Below are 15,383 nucleotides of genomic sequence, written 5' to 3' on the forward strand. Positions count from 1 at the left end.
ATTTAAGTGTGTCTTCATGAATGCCATTAACAATAATTATTAAACTAATTTCCATGACCTTTCATGACTTTACAAACCCTAATTTGACAACTTGGAATAGCTCGTCATGCGCATTCAGGCTGGCTCGAGTCAAGTACTGCCTTCGTGCACAAAACATCCATTGAATTAATCAAATAATTATCGCTGAAGCTTATTTTATTACATCACTCACACCTGAAGATATTAAAATGTTATATTCATCCAATGTCTGCCATGTTTTTGGATGAGGTGATGACCTCGTCGCTGCTCCTTGTGTGCACTGAGTGCCAAGTGCACATGTAATGTTGATCAGTATAAACCGGATGCAACCCTAGTAATAGGAAATCCATGAATCGGTTTATGGGAATGTTAGTAGATTACCTCGAGAACAACGGTCGGACATCTTGAACGGAGTCTTCAATTCTTATTATTCCTCAGTGCTAGGCGTAAATCGGACAATTTGTATTAATAAAACCCCATAATGCAACACCCTTTGAAATGCAGGGGATCATCGACTTGACAAAAATGATCCGCTCAAACGCGCCCATTCTCTCTGTTTGAGTCTGGGTGCACGTTAACTGGAAACTCCCAGCGTCGTCCGGGGTAGGCTGTCATAAATAAAACATTGTTCTTATCTGACTTGCCTAGTTAATTAAAGTTTACATTATTTACATTTTTTTTAAATAACCATCAATTCGGCCCACAGGGACAATATAAAACGACCCTGGGTTTATAAGCGCGGATATCAATTGAAATTGACTTCAGAAATAAGAACAAACTCAATGTTTGCCATTAATGAATTGACCCTCCTCAAATGTTTGAACAAGTCTGTATTATTCCAAACAAATACAATTACAGCTCCTGACACTGTGACTGAATGGAATCTCACTGCCATACAGAACTACGGCTCCCAGAATCCTACCATACAGAACTACGTCTCCCAGAATCCAAGCCTCCTTTTACCGGCCTAAACGTCACATTCCTGCATTCCCCGGTGTCTGGAAGCGTAATCTTTTCTTTCCGAACACATTTCTCTCCGGAGAAATACACCGATGACACGGCGGGTTTAATATCAGGAGGTTCTTCAGGATTCCCCCAGCTGTCCGAATCCAAGATTTGGGTGAGGATCTATTGTTTTCTGTCTTATTTTGAAATGATGTTTTGCCGGTTAAGTGTTAAACTACAGTAGGGTAGATAGTTAGCTACGGGTGTGTAGCTAAGCAGATCCAATGCGCTGCGCCCTGTGGCTAAATAACGTTTGAGTACATTTCAACTGATTGTGGCTTGCGGTAAAACTGTGACTGCCCTGTATAACTATAATTATTACAGGCAACATTTGGCTTTAACTTTGAGGGTTAATTCAACTAAATGACATTTGCATTAGTTGATTATCAAAATGTCCTATGCAGACTTCCTAGCCAGACAAACCTGTTGACATTTTATTAGCTAGTTCGTCAGCCTCGGTTGCATCACCTTTGTTAGATGCAGACGGCAGATCCAGCCAGGCAGGCGATGTAGCTAGTCAGGCAGTGTAGGGCGTGGAAGCACCGGAGACCGGACAGATGTTTTCGTTCAACATATTTTCTGGCTCGCGCACTGCACGGTAGAACACCGACCGATTTCGATATCTAACGGTTTGGGATCCGAAATCCGTCATTGTTGTTATTATTCGCAGATTTGTGTTACTCTCATAAACCATGAACGATAGACCCAGCTGAGACAGTTGGCAGTATAGCTAGATGCTATATTGTACCAGCTAGCCCTGGCCTATACAGTACCAACATAGCCAGTCAGGTGAGTGCAGCCCATTAGCTAGCTGAGTTTTTGATCAGAACACATTTACTTGGTCATTTAGCTAGTTAGCTACCTAGCCACAGATAAAAGGGAAACTGTTTCTGTTTTAAAAATATTTTTTAGATATCTTTAACCTAGCTAACTAGTAAGTAAGCTTCATTTAACAGTTACAGACGGTCCTCCAGGTTATTCACTAGCCTGGTTTCCTTGGATTTCTAAAGAGATTATGTCCGAGCCACACCAATCAAATACAATGAAAATAAATGTCTGCACTATTGCTGAGTTGAAATTGAGGCAAGCCCATACATGTGCAGTTGGCATGGTATCTGAGGAACAAATGTTTTCCCTGCGTTGTATGTATGTGTCTATCTATGTGCATGGCTGAGGTATGTGGGGGCTGATACTTTCAATCAGGTTGCCCATCCGAGTGACTGATAAAGGGTTGTTGCATGTTGCATACACATAATATGATGCATTTGAAAATAGCATTGCTGTCACTAACAAGCTCATGGATCTATATCACCAAACAATGGTATTTGAAGACATTCATGTGAAAACGCCTGCTGCCGGTATGCTGTGTCTGTTGTCCGTGGTAGGTCCGGTTTAACCAGTGTCCTCTGCCGGTTTAACCAGTGTCCTCTGCCGGTTTAACCAATGTCCTCTGCCTTTTTTCTCTCATTGAGACACAATCATCTGAGAGAGAGTACAGTAGTTATTATCTGCATGATGTCAAGACAATCCACCTAGTTTCTGCCCTATTGCTTTCATAAATCCAGTCATCAGATCTGTGAAGGGTAGTGAACGAGAGCAGAGGGGATGAAACATCTTCCTTGGATGAAACACCAGCCCTATAGAGATCATATAATGTATTATTCTATATGTAATGAGATTCATGTTATTCTATTGCACAGCCTGCCTGGGCCTCTCTCATCAGTGTCTAGGCAGTGTTGTCAACTTAGGCTGTAATGTTTTGTGTCAGGTCAGCTGTGGAAAAAGCCCCAGTCAGTTATCTAATCTAAGTGCTCTCTGTGTTGATATCTGTTGCCTACTAATGCAGTCCTGAGGTCACAACCTATGGCCCTCTGTCACAACGAGACCTGAGATGATGATCTAACTCAGCGGTTCCCACCCTTTTTTGTTTACTGTACAACCAACTGAACTTTGCTCTGCCCAGAGTACCCCTGAAGAAACCCCCTCATGTGCATTTTATCAGTAGACCTATGGTTTCATGAGTCTTCTCAAGTACCCCCTGTGGATAGACCAAGTACCCTCAGAGGTGCTAGTACCCCTGGTTAGGAACAACTGACCTAAAGGACCTGGCTTTGGTAGTTTGTTTCTCTAGTCAATACTTTTAACCACCTAATGTTGCTTCTGTTATTTGGTCAGTATTTGCCTTGGAATATATCTTTCAGCAGGTTGTTGTGGTTTAGCTAATAGATGTTGTTCTTGGCTTTGTTGGTGACTGGTAATACTTTCACTAATGACACCGAAAGTCCTCTGCTTATCTATCTTTGTTCATTGGCCACTGTAGCTAGTCCTGGAGAGCTTACTACTCCTAACAAAGTTTTTTTGTGATCTCATCTGTTTTTGACAGAAAGCTTTGAGGCCTTAGGCTAGCTTTCCTGTCTTGGCTGAAAATGCATGTATTAGTGCCCCCATAGGCCCACTAGATGTATGATGTTCTGCATGTCATACACACTCAGGCTTGGTTGTAAGAGAAGACCTTGTGCATCAAGCCTGAGGCTTTGATGGTGAGCCAGGCAGTTAGGGCAGCCTAGAGGGCCTATGCTATGCCTGCACGCTCCTGTCCCAGTCCCTGCCCCTACTACCAATGACTCACCAGGGTCAGGCCAGGGGTACAATGGTCCCATTGTCATCCCCAAGCCTTTATGTTAAGATGGGGTCCTCCTCTCTCCCGTTGCCCGGTTGCCCCTACAAGCCCCTCATTGCAGCCATGACGGCCTCTTCTCTACCTAGGATAGCAGATTGAGATTCAGCCTCTTCTCTACCTAGGATAGCAGATTGAGATTCAGCTCACACAGAACTGTTTACCCACACTGTAGGGTCATGTCATTTCAGCAGCCCGTGACACCCACCATCTCAGATTGTTCTGAAATGGTTTCTGTAGTTAGAAACAGATAAGCATTCCTGCAACATCATTTAGTTGAAAGATAATTTGAAATTAAGCTAAATGATTGAACCCAAATTGGCCTTTTCAATTCCTAGAATTTATGTAATATTCAATCAATATTCAATATTCTCTCAGGACATACGGGGAAAGGCTAAATAGTGTACATACTGTGCTGCTGTCTCTATGCATCTGTAGTCAGTCTGTAGTCGGTGTGCCTGGGAGTGAAATCTCCACTGAGTGATGGACTGGCTGGGGCGTATTGTGTTGTGGAATGTGCTGCCAGTGGAGTGCATTCGAATGACATACCTGCACACAGAGCACACCATAAACAGTCCCCTGTGTGTGTGTGTGTGTTTGTGTGTGTGTATGTGCTGTGAGAGTACTTGCATAACCTAGCACCAGCACTAGTCTCTAATACGATTTCACAGAAGAGCATTATCAGTGACAGCCTATAACCTAGCACCAGCACTAGTCTCTGAGAAGCCGCTAGCCACTCCAGCTAAGAGTTTGTTAAACTCCTTGTGTCAGAGCAGGCCTGGGAGTGAACTCTGCTGCCTTAACACATTGTGTATCAGCTGGTCTAGGCCTTCCGGTATCCTTTCACACAAGGAGTTTAACAAACTCTTAGCTGGAGTGGCTAGCGGCTTCTCAGAGACTAGTGCTGGTGCTAGGTTATAGACTGTCACTGATAATGCTCTTCTGTGGAATCGTATCAGCGTTGAAAAAGAAGCCAGCCATGACAGATGTAGGCCTATCCTTAAGTTATCCTCATGATTGTATAACACCCTCTCATTAATGCCCATTCATTCAACAGAGTGATAAAGTTTTGTCCTGGGGTTGACCCTGTACCTCCCTCTGCTCACAGCACAAAGGATGGTAGTTCTGGTCTATTTATTTATCCTGGCAGTGGCCATAACTGTAATGATGCAAGGAACCACATCACAAAATACAATTATCACTGGTATTGACAATGGAAGGCTGCTGCTGGTCTCTGATCCCATGTATTATATCTCCTGCCGTTGTGGCCTTGAGCAAGGCATTTTAACACACCACAAAGTAAAATACTGCTCTGTATAAAACATGTGGTCCATCAACCCTCCACCTGGAGAGCTACTGGATGTGCAGGATTTTGAACCAACCCTGCTCAAACACATAAGTCAGCAAATCAAGGTCCTACTGAGCAGCTGATTTTTATTTTTTCGTCTTTTTAAAAAAAAAATTACAATGTTGTGTGTTAGAGCAGGACTGGAGCTAAAGCCTGCACACCCAGTAGCTCTGCTGAGCTCTCCTGGAGGATTGTCAACATTACAATTACAACCAAAGACTGTCTTTTATAAAATAATTCTGTCGTTCAATGAACCAGGTATTATTAAATGGCCAAGATGTTTATACATTTGTAAAGCTAAAATATTCAGTTTTCAGAGGAAATCTTGACAGCATACGAGTTACTTGTCATTCAGGCTATTGTAAGAATATTATCTAGATTATCACGGCGGTGTCCCGATTTTCATCGTCATACTGTCCTTCTCTCATTCCGTAATTTACGGTATTACTGGCATACCACACAAGGGGGCGCTAAAAAGCCCATTGGGCCTCTATTACTAGAAGGCTAACAAAATTAGCACAAACTAATATTGAAATTACAGAGACTCTGTTAGCTATAAGGAGCGAAAACGGACAAACTAATTGAAAATCCATCTCATAAAGTAATACAAGCATAGCTAGTAGCTACCGAATGTCATTTTTGGTGTGTAAACATTTACAAGCGAAAGTGAATGAAACATTGTGCAAATGAACAAAGTTGTGATGTATGATTTTCTGAAGGTAGAGCAACATGTGTACACGGAGCAGAGGGGAGAAGAACGCAGGAGGGGAAAAAAAACTCTAGTAGGAAGCACATGGACAAAATGGCAGCTTTACAGAACTCATCCAGAGCTCTTTGATGACTGGCAGAAAGCCATTAAGATATCTGATAGCAAACATTTTAGTAGTGAATTGCATATGTGTAATTCCATCACCTCGTGTGCTGCACCACAGAGACTCTCCGATAGATATAGAACTCTATGGATTCACCAGCTCCCTCTTTCTACCATTGTACTATTTACTAACTAACACGTGATTGGCTCAACTTTACTGGGGGGACTATGGTAAGCTTCATAATTTGACAGGTGAAATGAGGAACACAATCTGCTTTACGTCTTCAAGTATTGCATAAGTTGACTACAACGTTTATTGAAAAACCATCCTGCGGCTTTTCCCAGATTCCCCCGGTATACCGCCCCGGCCCACTAAATGGTTAACTAGCCAAACTACACAATATGTTTTAAATTGGCAACATGTGAAGTGTTGGTTTCATGAGCTGAAATAAAAACCCAGAAATGTTCCATATGCACAAAAAGTTTATTTCTCTACATTTTTTTGGCACAAATTTGTTTACAAATTGAGTGAGCATTTCTCCTTTGCCAAGATAATCCATCCACCTGACAGGTGTGGCATATCAAGAAGCTGATTAAACACCATGATCATTACACAGGTGCACCTTGTGCTGGGGACAATAAAAGGCCACTGTAAAATGCGCAGTTTTGTCACACAACACAATGCCACAGATGTCTCAACTTTTGAGGGAGCGTCAAATGGCACGCTGACTGCAGGAATGTCCACCAGAGCTGTTGCCAGAGAATTCGACTAACAGATGCATATCTGTATTCCCAGTCATGTGAAATCCATAGATTTGGGTCTAATGAAATTATTTAAATTGACTGATTTTTCTCATATGAACTGTAACTCAGTAAAATCTTTAATTTTTTGTTCAGTATAGCAATGATCTAGCTGTCCCTCTGCAGCAGACCTATGGTGAGCAATGTGTTTGGAACATCAAATCGCAATAAAATCACAGTATCAAATCACAATACATATAGAATTGCAATACATATTGTATCAGCACCTAAGTATTGTGATAATATCGTATCATGAGGTCTCTGGCAATTCCCAGCCCTAGTGTGTGTGTGAGAGAGAGTGCCACAGTGAGGTTATCCACTGTGGTGAGCAAGCAAACACATGTGATGAATTGCCTGTCATTACTTCCTCTATTTTTACTCTGCGATGGCATTTCTCTCTCATTGTCATAGGCTAGTCCTAATTGATTGTATTTTTTTTTACAGCCAATGACTGCAGACATTTTTCAAATTGGTCCTAATCGAACAGATAATTGAGTAGAGTATTGTGTAATGATGTGTATTAGCTGTAGTCATTGTTGAAGTGTGTATCATGTCATTGACGTGTGTGTTGTCTCTGTCATTAGACACCCACTTCCATTAGTGTCAGTCCTACTCTACATGGAGCTCTAGAGAGGAGGAGATACCTTCATCTGTGAGCTACGCTCGTCACCAGCGCCTCTGCACTGCAGCCTTCCCACCTCCACACACTTGAAGACTCTGTAGAGCAGCAGTATTCAAAGTCGGGGTCACGACGGGGAAGTGCAGTGGGGTCGCCTCAAAAAATAAAAAAAGTATTTAATTTTTTTTTTTTTTTTAAAGGTTGTGTCTTTTAGATTTGGGGTTGGGTGGGGTCGTGTGAAATTTGTGCCCCAGAAATTGTGGCTGAAGTCCCTGCTGAAAAGGTTTGAATACCACTGCTGTAGAGTGACTGTGCTGTATCTAACAGTTGTATCTACTGTTGGCATAATGGGGCTGTTCTGTGGCTTTGCAATACATGTTTGAGTCTCTGTCTGTATCGTCATGCAGTGTCTCCCATCGTCATGCAGTGTCTCCCATCGTCATGCAGTGTCCCCCATCTTCATGCAGGGTCTCCCATCGTCATGCAGGGTCTCCCATCGTCATGCAGGGTCTCCCATCTCCACTACATCATGTGGCTCCACTTTCCTTTTTTCTACTTGTCACCTGACTGTTCTGTTAGCCCATGATGTCTCATCCTGTGTCCAGTTTCTCTGTGCTCGCTGTGCTCCAATCGATCTCGGGACCCCATGATGATCAAACTAGGCATGCTCCAATTCACATCATCAGTCATCACTCCTCTGGAGAGAACCAGTTAGTCTGCACTGTCTCAAACTTAATCTGCAGCGTGTGTGTGTGTGTGTGAGAGAACAGGGTGTCTGGGAATAATCTACTTCTAGGGATTGTCTTTATTATCCAGCACACAGACACACACGGCATGGCAGGTAGGGCTAATCTGAGCCTCTAGTCATTGGTGTGGCATTTTTACAAATTAGTTAAAAATGAAATGCTGAAATATCTTGAGTCAAGTATTCAACCCCTTTGTTATGGCAAGCCTAAATACACTACCTGACCAAAGGTATGTGAACACTTGCTCGTCGAACATCTCATTCCAAAATCATGGACATTAATATCTAGTTGGTCCACCCTTTGCAGCTATAACAGCCTCCACTCTTCTGGGAAGGCTTTCCACTAGATGTTGGAACATTGCTGCAGGGACTTGCTTCCATTCAGCCACGAGCATTAGTGAGGTCGGGCCCTGATGTTGGGCGATTAGGCCTGGCTCAGTCGGCATACCAAAGTTGTTCGATGGGGTTGTGCAGGCCAATCAAGTTCTTCCACACAGATCTCGACAAACCATTTCTTTATGGACCTCGCTTTGTGCACAGGGGGCATTCTCATGCTGAAACAGGAAAGGGCCTTCCTCAAACTGTTGACACAAAGTTGGAAGCACAGAATCATCTAGAATGTTATTAGCATCTGTAGCGTTAAGATTTCCCTTCACTGGAACTAAGGGGCCCGAACCATGAAAAGCAGCCCCAGATCATTATTCCTCCTCCACCAAACTTTACAGTTGGCACAATGCATTTGGGCAGGTAGTGTTCTCCTGGCATCCACGAAACACAGATTTGTCCGTTGGACAGCCAGATGGTGAAGCGTAATTCATCATTCCAGAGGACACGTTTCCACTGCTCCAGAGTCCAATGGCGGTGAGCTTTACACCACTCCAGCCGACGCTTGGCACTGCGCATGGGGATCTTAGGCTTGTGTGTGTCTGCTCGGCCATGGAAACTCATTTCATGAAGCTCCCAACGAACAGTTATTGTGCTGACATTGCTTCCAAAGGCAGTTTGGAACTCGGAAGTGAATGTAGACAAACCGAGGACAGACGGTTTTTACAAGCAACGTGCTTCAGTTCTGTGAGCTTGTGTAGCCTACCACTTCGCAGCTGAGCCGTTGTTGTTCCTAGATGTTTCCATTTCACAATAACAGCACTTACAGTTGACCGGGGCAGCTCTAGCAGGGCAGAAATTTGACAAGCAGACTTGTTGGAAAGGTGGCATCCTATAATGGTTCCATGTTGAAAGTCACCGAGCTCCTCAGTAAGGCCATTCTACTGCTAATGTTTGTCTATGGAGATTGCACTGCTGTGTGCTCAATTTTATACACTTGTCAGCAACGGGTGTGGCTGAAATAGCCGAATCCTCTAATTTGAAGGGTTGTCCACATACACAAAAGTAAGTTCAAGAGTAAAAATGTGCTAAACAAGTCACAAGTTGCATGTACTCACTCGGTGCACAATAATAACGTTGGCTCCCCACGAGACACTTGCGTTCAGTCTGCATGGTCAATGCAACGATGTTGATGACCATGCTGTTTCCGCTTTGCTTCTTAGCATGAATCCACAAGCGTTATATAATTACACTATTACTTTGTTTCTTACAACTGCAAACAGCTAGTTTGTCTTAGCAAGTTGTGGCTAAATCGTGTTAGCCGCTAATTCTAATCGCTAGCTAATAAATGTACTGAGTCAGAGCAAACGTAGTTAGCTATACAGCCTGATACCGGTGATGGTGTAGGCCTAAATCAGCGTGTTTGTGCGACCGTATCTTCTAAACGAAAGAGGACTAGGCGAAGCATAAGTATGTTGGCTACATGAAGTATGTAAGAGAGAACATTTGTAGGCAAGGGTCCCCTAGGAAACACTGACCAATACTTTGGTTCCTGGTTCCTACCCTGTCATAATAACTCCTCGTTCGTTGTCATGTCTAACACTGTATTCAAAGTACCCATTATTACATTCTATTTCCATGATTCCAATAGTTCACCCAAGTGTTTTGATCAAAATCGGAAGTCAAATCACAATTGCAACATTTGGTTAAAAATAAGACGTAGATTTTTTTGCCCATATCGTGCAGCCCTACGCGGCAGTGTGGAAATGATCTCAAAATGAATGCAGGAAATGCAGAAATGTATGAAAATGTAGACCATTTTTGGGGGTTGATGTTTAATTGAACAGAATAAAGAAAGACCTACTGAAATCACTTAGAATGTATGTGTTTCCACCCTAGGGTCACACACTACTCACAAAGCAAATGTAGAACCTCAAAAACATCATCTAATACCATCAAACTGCAAAAAATGTGAAAGATACTGTGATACGGTATTTTGACAAATCGTTATTAATTACACTTTGGATGGTGTATCAATTCACCCAGTCACTGGATACAGGCGTCCTCTAACTCAGTTGCCAGAGAGGAAGGAAACCGCTCAGGAATTTCACCATGAGGCCAATGGTGACTTTAAAACAGAGTTCAATGGCTGTGATAGGAGATAACTGACATTGTAGTTACTCCACAGTTTGTGGCGGTCACAAAATTTTGTCAGCCGGTGATTGTCAAGCAAATAACTGTCGATCTCACGGTAATTGACCGTTTAATGAACGTAAACACATTTGGCATCTCCTTGCTCCCACACACAGCCTACAAGACACTGACACAGACCTTTGGAACATCTACATTTAAAAAAGTCAAATCCATGTAATATAGTCTCCACCTTCACAATAAATCCATGTAATATAGTCTCCACCTTCACAATAAATCCATGTAATATAGTCTCCACCTTCACAATAAATCCATGTAATATAGTCTCCACCTTCACAATAAATCCATGTAATATAGTCTCCACCTTCACAATTAATCCATGTAATATAGTCTCCACCTTCACAATAAATCCATGTAATATAGTCTCCACCTTCACAATACATCCATGTAATATAGTCTCCACCTTCACAATACATCCATGTAATATAGTCTCCACCTTCACAATAAATCCATGTAATATAGTCTCCACCTTCACAATAAATCCATGTAATATAGTCTCCACCTTCACAATACATCCATGTAATATAGTCTCCACCTTCACAATACATCCATGTAATATAGTCTCCACCTTCACAATAAATCCATGTAATATAGCCTACACCTTCACAATAAATCCATGTAATATAGTCTCCACCTTCACAATAAATCCATGTAATATAGTCTCCACCTTCATAATAAATCCATGTAATATAGTCTCCACCTTCACAATAAATCCATGTAATATAGTCTCCACCTTCACAATAAATCCATGTAATATAGCCTACACCTTCACAATAAATCCATGTAATATAGCCTACACCTTCACAATAAATCCATGTAATATAGTCTCCACCTTCACAATAAATCCATGTAATATAGTCTACACCTTCACAATAAATCCATGTAATATAGCCTACACCTTCACAATAAATCCATGTAATATAGCCTACACCTTCACAATAAATCCATGTAATATAGTCTCCACCTTCACAATAAATCCATGTAATATAGTCTCCACCTTCACAATAAATCCATGTAATATAGTCTCCACCTTCACAATAAATCCATGTAATATAGTCTCCACCTTCACAATAAATCCATGTAATATAGTCTCCACCTTCACAATAAATCCATGTAATATAGACTCCACCTTCACAATAAATCCATGTAATATAGACTCCACCTTCACAATAAATCCATGTAATATAGACTCCACCTTCACAATAAATCCATGTAATATAGCCTCCACCTTCACAATAAATCCATGTAATATAGTCTCCACCTTCACAATAAATCCATGTAATATAGTCTCCACCTTCACAATAAATCCATGTAATATAGTCTCCACCTTCACAATAAATCCATGTAATATAGTCTCCACCTTCACAATAAATCCATGTAATATAGCCTCCACCTTCACAATAAATCCATGTAATATAGCCTACACCTTCACAATAAATCCATGTAATATAGCCTACACCTTCACAATAAATCCATGTAATATAGCCTACACCTTCACAATAAATCCATGTAATATAGCCTACACCTTCACAATAAATCCATGTAATATAGTCTCCACCTTCACAATAAATCCATGTAATATAGCCTACACCTTCACAATAAATCCATGTAATATAGCCTACACCTTCACAATAAATCCATGTAATATAGCCTACACCTTCACAATAAATCCATTATTTATTTTAGACTGCTCTAAAGAAGCATGGAATTAAGAAAATGTAGTCTATTTCAGAAGAACAGAATAGCATATTCTTGAGTTATCCTGATGTGGCTATGTCAAATGTCTGTGGGCTATGTGGCTATGTCAAATGGCTGTGGGCTATGTCAAATGGCTGTGGGCTACACTAGTTAATTTAGCAGACAAGATTGGCTTGGAATTCTGTAGCCTTATTTTATAGCATGAAGAATACAGTTGAACAAAGCTGAATAAAAGGACATTTTCTCTAAAACATTTTAGGGAGTGCGCACATGCGGCTATTTTGTGTAGTGCGGTTAAGGAATAAATAGGTACGTTTAATTTAGGGGCGCAACAGTATTTGGACAAATTCCCTGAGGTGTATTAAAGTAGGTAAAATGTGAAGTATTTGGTACCATATTCATAGCACACGATGACGACATCAAACTTGTGACGACACCTTTTTTGGATACATTTGCTGTTTTGGTTGTTTCAGATTTATTTTGTGCCCAATTTGAAATTTATGATAAACTATTGCATCATTTTGGATTTACTTTTATCTTTAATTAAAATAGTATAAGTTTCTAAACACTTCTATATTTAATGTGAATGCTACCGTGGTTAAAGATAATCCTGAATGAATCGTGAATCATGATAAGTGCGAAAGTTAGACACAAATATCATACATGCTAATCTCTCACCATTATACTAAGAGGTTAGCATTTTTTGTGTGTGTGTGTGGGGGGGGGTTATGATATTTGTGGGTCACCAGATATTTTGTTACCTCCCAGTTAGTTGGGGTAAACGCTCAGCTTAATCAACCATAGGGCCCCTCAAGATGGCGCTGACAGAGATAGTCGCCTCGCTTCTAGTCCTTAAGAAACTATGCACTATTTAATTTTTTTTTAAAGTATTATTTCTTACTTTGTTAGCCCATAAAATCTTAAGTCTTATTACATACAGCCAGGAAGAACTTACTAACATTACCACCAGAAATACAACTTTCCTGAAGCGGATCCTTTGTTCACACCACCCAGGACATTGGATCTAATCCCAGAGGCCGACCCAAAACAACGTTGGCGCAGAAGAGGTAGACGAAGCGGTGTCCTGGCCAGACTTCTAAGGCGTGCACACACCACCCACCGTTTCCGAGTATATTGCTCGCCAGTGTCCATTCTCTAGACGACAAGGTCGATGAAATTAGGGCAATGGTTGCTTTCCAGGGAGACATCAGAGATTGTAACATTTTCTGTTTCACGGAAATATTGCTCCTTCGGGGGATGTTGTCGGAGTCAGTACAGCCACCGGGATTCTTCATGTGTCGCGCTAAAAGAAATAAACATCTCTCTGGGAAGAAGGGCGGGAGTGTATGCTTCATAATTAACGACTCATGGTGTAATCGTAACAACATACAGGAACCATAGTCCTTCTGTTCACCTGACCTAGAATTCCTTACAATCAAATGCTGACCATATTATCTCCCAAGGGAATGCTCGTCAGTTATTGTCACAGCCGTGTATATCCCCCCTCAAGCCGATACCACGGCGGACCTCAAGGCACTTCACTGGACTCTATGCAAACTGGAAACCATATAGCATGAGGCTGCATTTATTGTAGCTGGGGATTTTAACAAAGCAAATTTGAGAACAAGGCTACCTAAATTCTTTCAGCATATTGATTGTAGCACTCGTGCGGGCAATACACTGGATCACTGCTACTCCAACTTCCGCGATGCATACAAGGCCCTCGCCCGCCCTCCCTTCGCCAAATCCCCGTCCATGACTCCATTTTGCTCCTACCGTCCTACAGGCAGAAACTCAAACAGGATGTTCCCGTGACAAGAACTATTCAACGCTGGGAAATGTTCCATGCAGCCTCAGAGAATAACATCGATTTCTACCCTGATTCGTTGAGTTAGTTTATAAGGAAGTGCATTGGAGATGTTGTACCCACTGTGACTAAAACCTACCCTAACCAGAAACCGTGGATAGATGGCGGCATTTGCGCAAAACTGAAAGTGTGAACCACCGCATTTAACCATGGATGATGACTGGGAATATGGCTGAATATAAACAGTGTAGTTATTCCCTCCGCAAGGCAATCAAACAAGCAAAATGTTGGTATAAGGACAAAGTGGGGTTGAAATTCAATGGTTCAGTCTCAAGACGTATGTGACAGGTTCTACAGGCAATTATGGATTACAAAAACAAAACCAGCCATGTCACGGACACCAACATCTTGCTTCCAGACAAACTAAACACCTTCTTTGGAGGATAATACAGTGCCACCGACGCGGCCTGCTACCAAGGACTGCGGGCCTCTCCTTCTCAGTGGCCGTAAGACATTTAAACGTGTTAACCCTTGCAAGGCTGCCGGCCCAGATGGCATCCCTTGCTGCATCCTCAGACCAGCTGACTGGTGTGTTTACGGATATATTCAATCTCTTCCTATCCTAGTCTGCTGTCCCCACATGCTTCAAGATGGCCACCATTGTTCCTGTACCAAAGAAGGCAAAGGTAACTGAACTAAATATCTATCGCCCGTAGCACTCACTTCTGTCATCATGAATTGCTTTGAGAGACGAGTCAAAAATCATAGCACCTCCACCTTACCTGCCACCCTAGACCCACTTCAATTCACATACAGCCCCAATAGGTCCACAGATAATGCAATTGCCATCACACTGCATATTGCCCTATCCCATCTGGACAAGAGGAATACCTATGTAAGAATGCTGTTCATCGACTACAGCTCATCATTCAACATCATAGTACCCTCCAAGCTCATCATTAAGCTTGAGGCCCTGGGTCTCAACCCCGCCCTGTGCAATATGGCCTTGGACTTTCTGACGGGCGGTGAAGGTAGGAAATAACATCCTCCACTTCGCTGATCCTCAACACTGGGGCCCCACAAAGATGTGTGCGCAAACTGAAATGGTCCACCCACACAGACAGTGTGGTGAAGAAGGTGCAACAGTGCCTCTTCAACCTCAGGAGGCTGAAGAAATTTGGCTTGTCACCTAAAACCCTCACACATTTTTACAGATGCACAATTGAGAGCATCCTGTCGGGCTGTATCACCACCTGGTACGGCAACTGCAATGCCCACAACCGCAGGGCTCTCCAGAGGGTGGTGCTGTCTGCTCAACG

At 42.1% G+C, this 15,383-nt stretch overlaps 1 protein-coding gene across 8 annotated transcripts in view; it reads left to right on the top strand.

Annotated features, from left to right (window-relative positions):
* The first annotated feature begins 525 nt into the window (after positions 1–525).
* Positions 526–15,383, top strand: part of ctif (cap binding complex dependent translation initiation factor) — a 168,186-nt gene continuing 153,328 nt past the window's right edge. For 4 of the 8 annotated variants that reach the window (XR_016484792.1, XR_016484791.1, XM_090191457.1 and 1 more), the window contains exons 1-2: positions 527–621; positions 877–1,138. The gene's annotated coding sequence lies outside the window, so the exon portion shown is untranslated. Of the gene's footprint in view, positions 622–742; positions 1,139–15,383 lie in introns of those variants that run through there. The other 4 variants (XR_016484794.1, XR_016484793.1, XM_090191460.1 and 1 more) reach the window with 2 other exon arrangements.

Source organism: Oncorhynchus mykiss, chromosome 12 (assembly GCF_057628025.1).
Source record: "Oncorhynchus mykiss isolate SJ-2025 chromosome 12, ASM5762802v1, whole genome shotgun sequence".
Classification (NCBI taxonomy): Eukaryota; Metazoa; Chordata; class Actinopteri; order Salmoniformes; family Salmonidae; genus Oncorhynchus; species Oncorhynchus mykiss.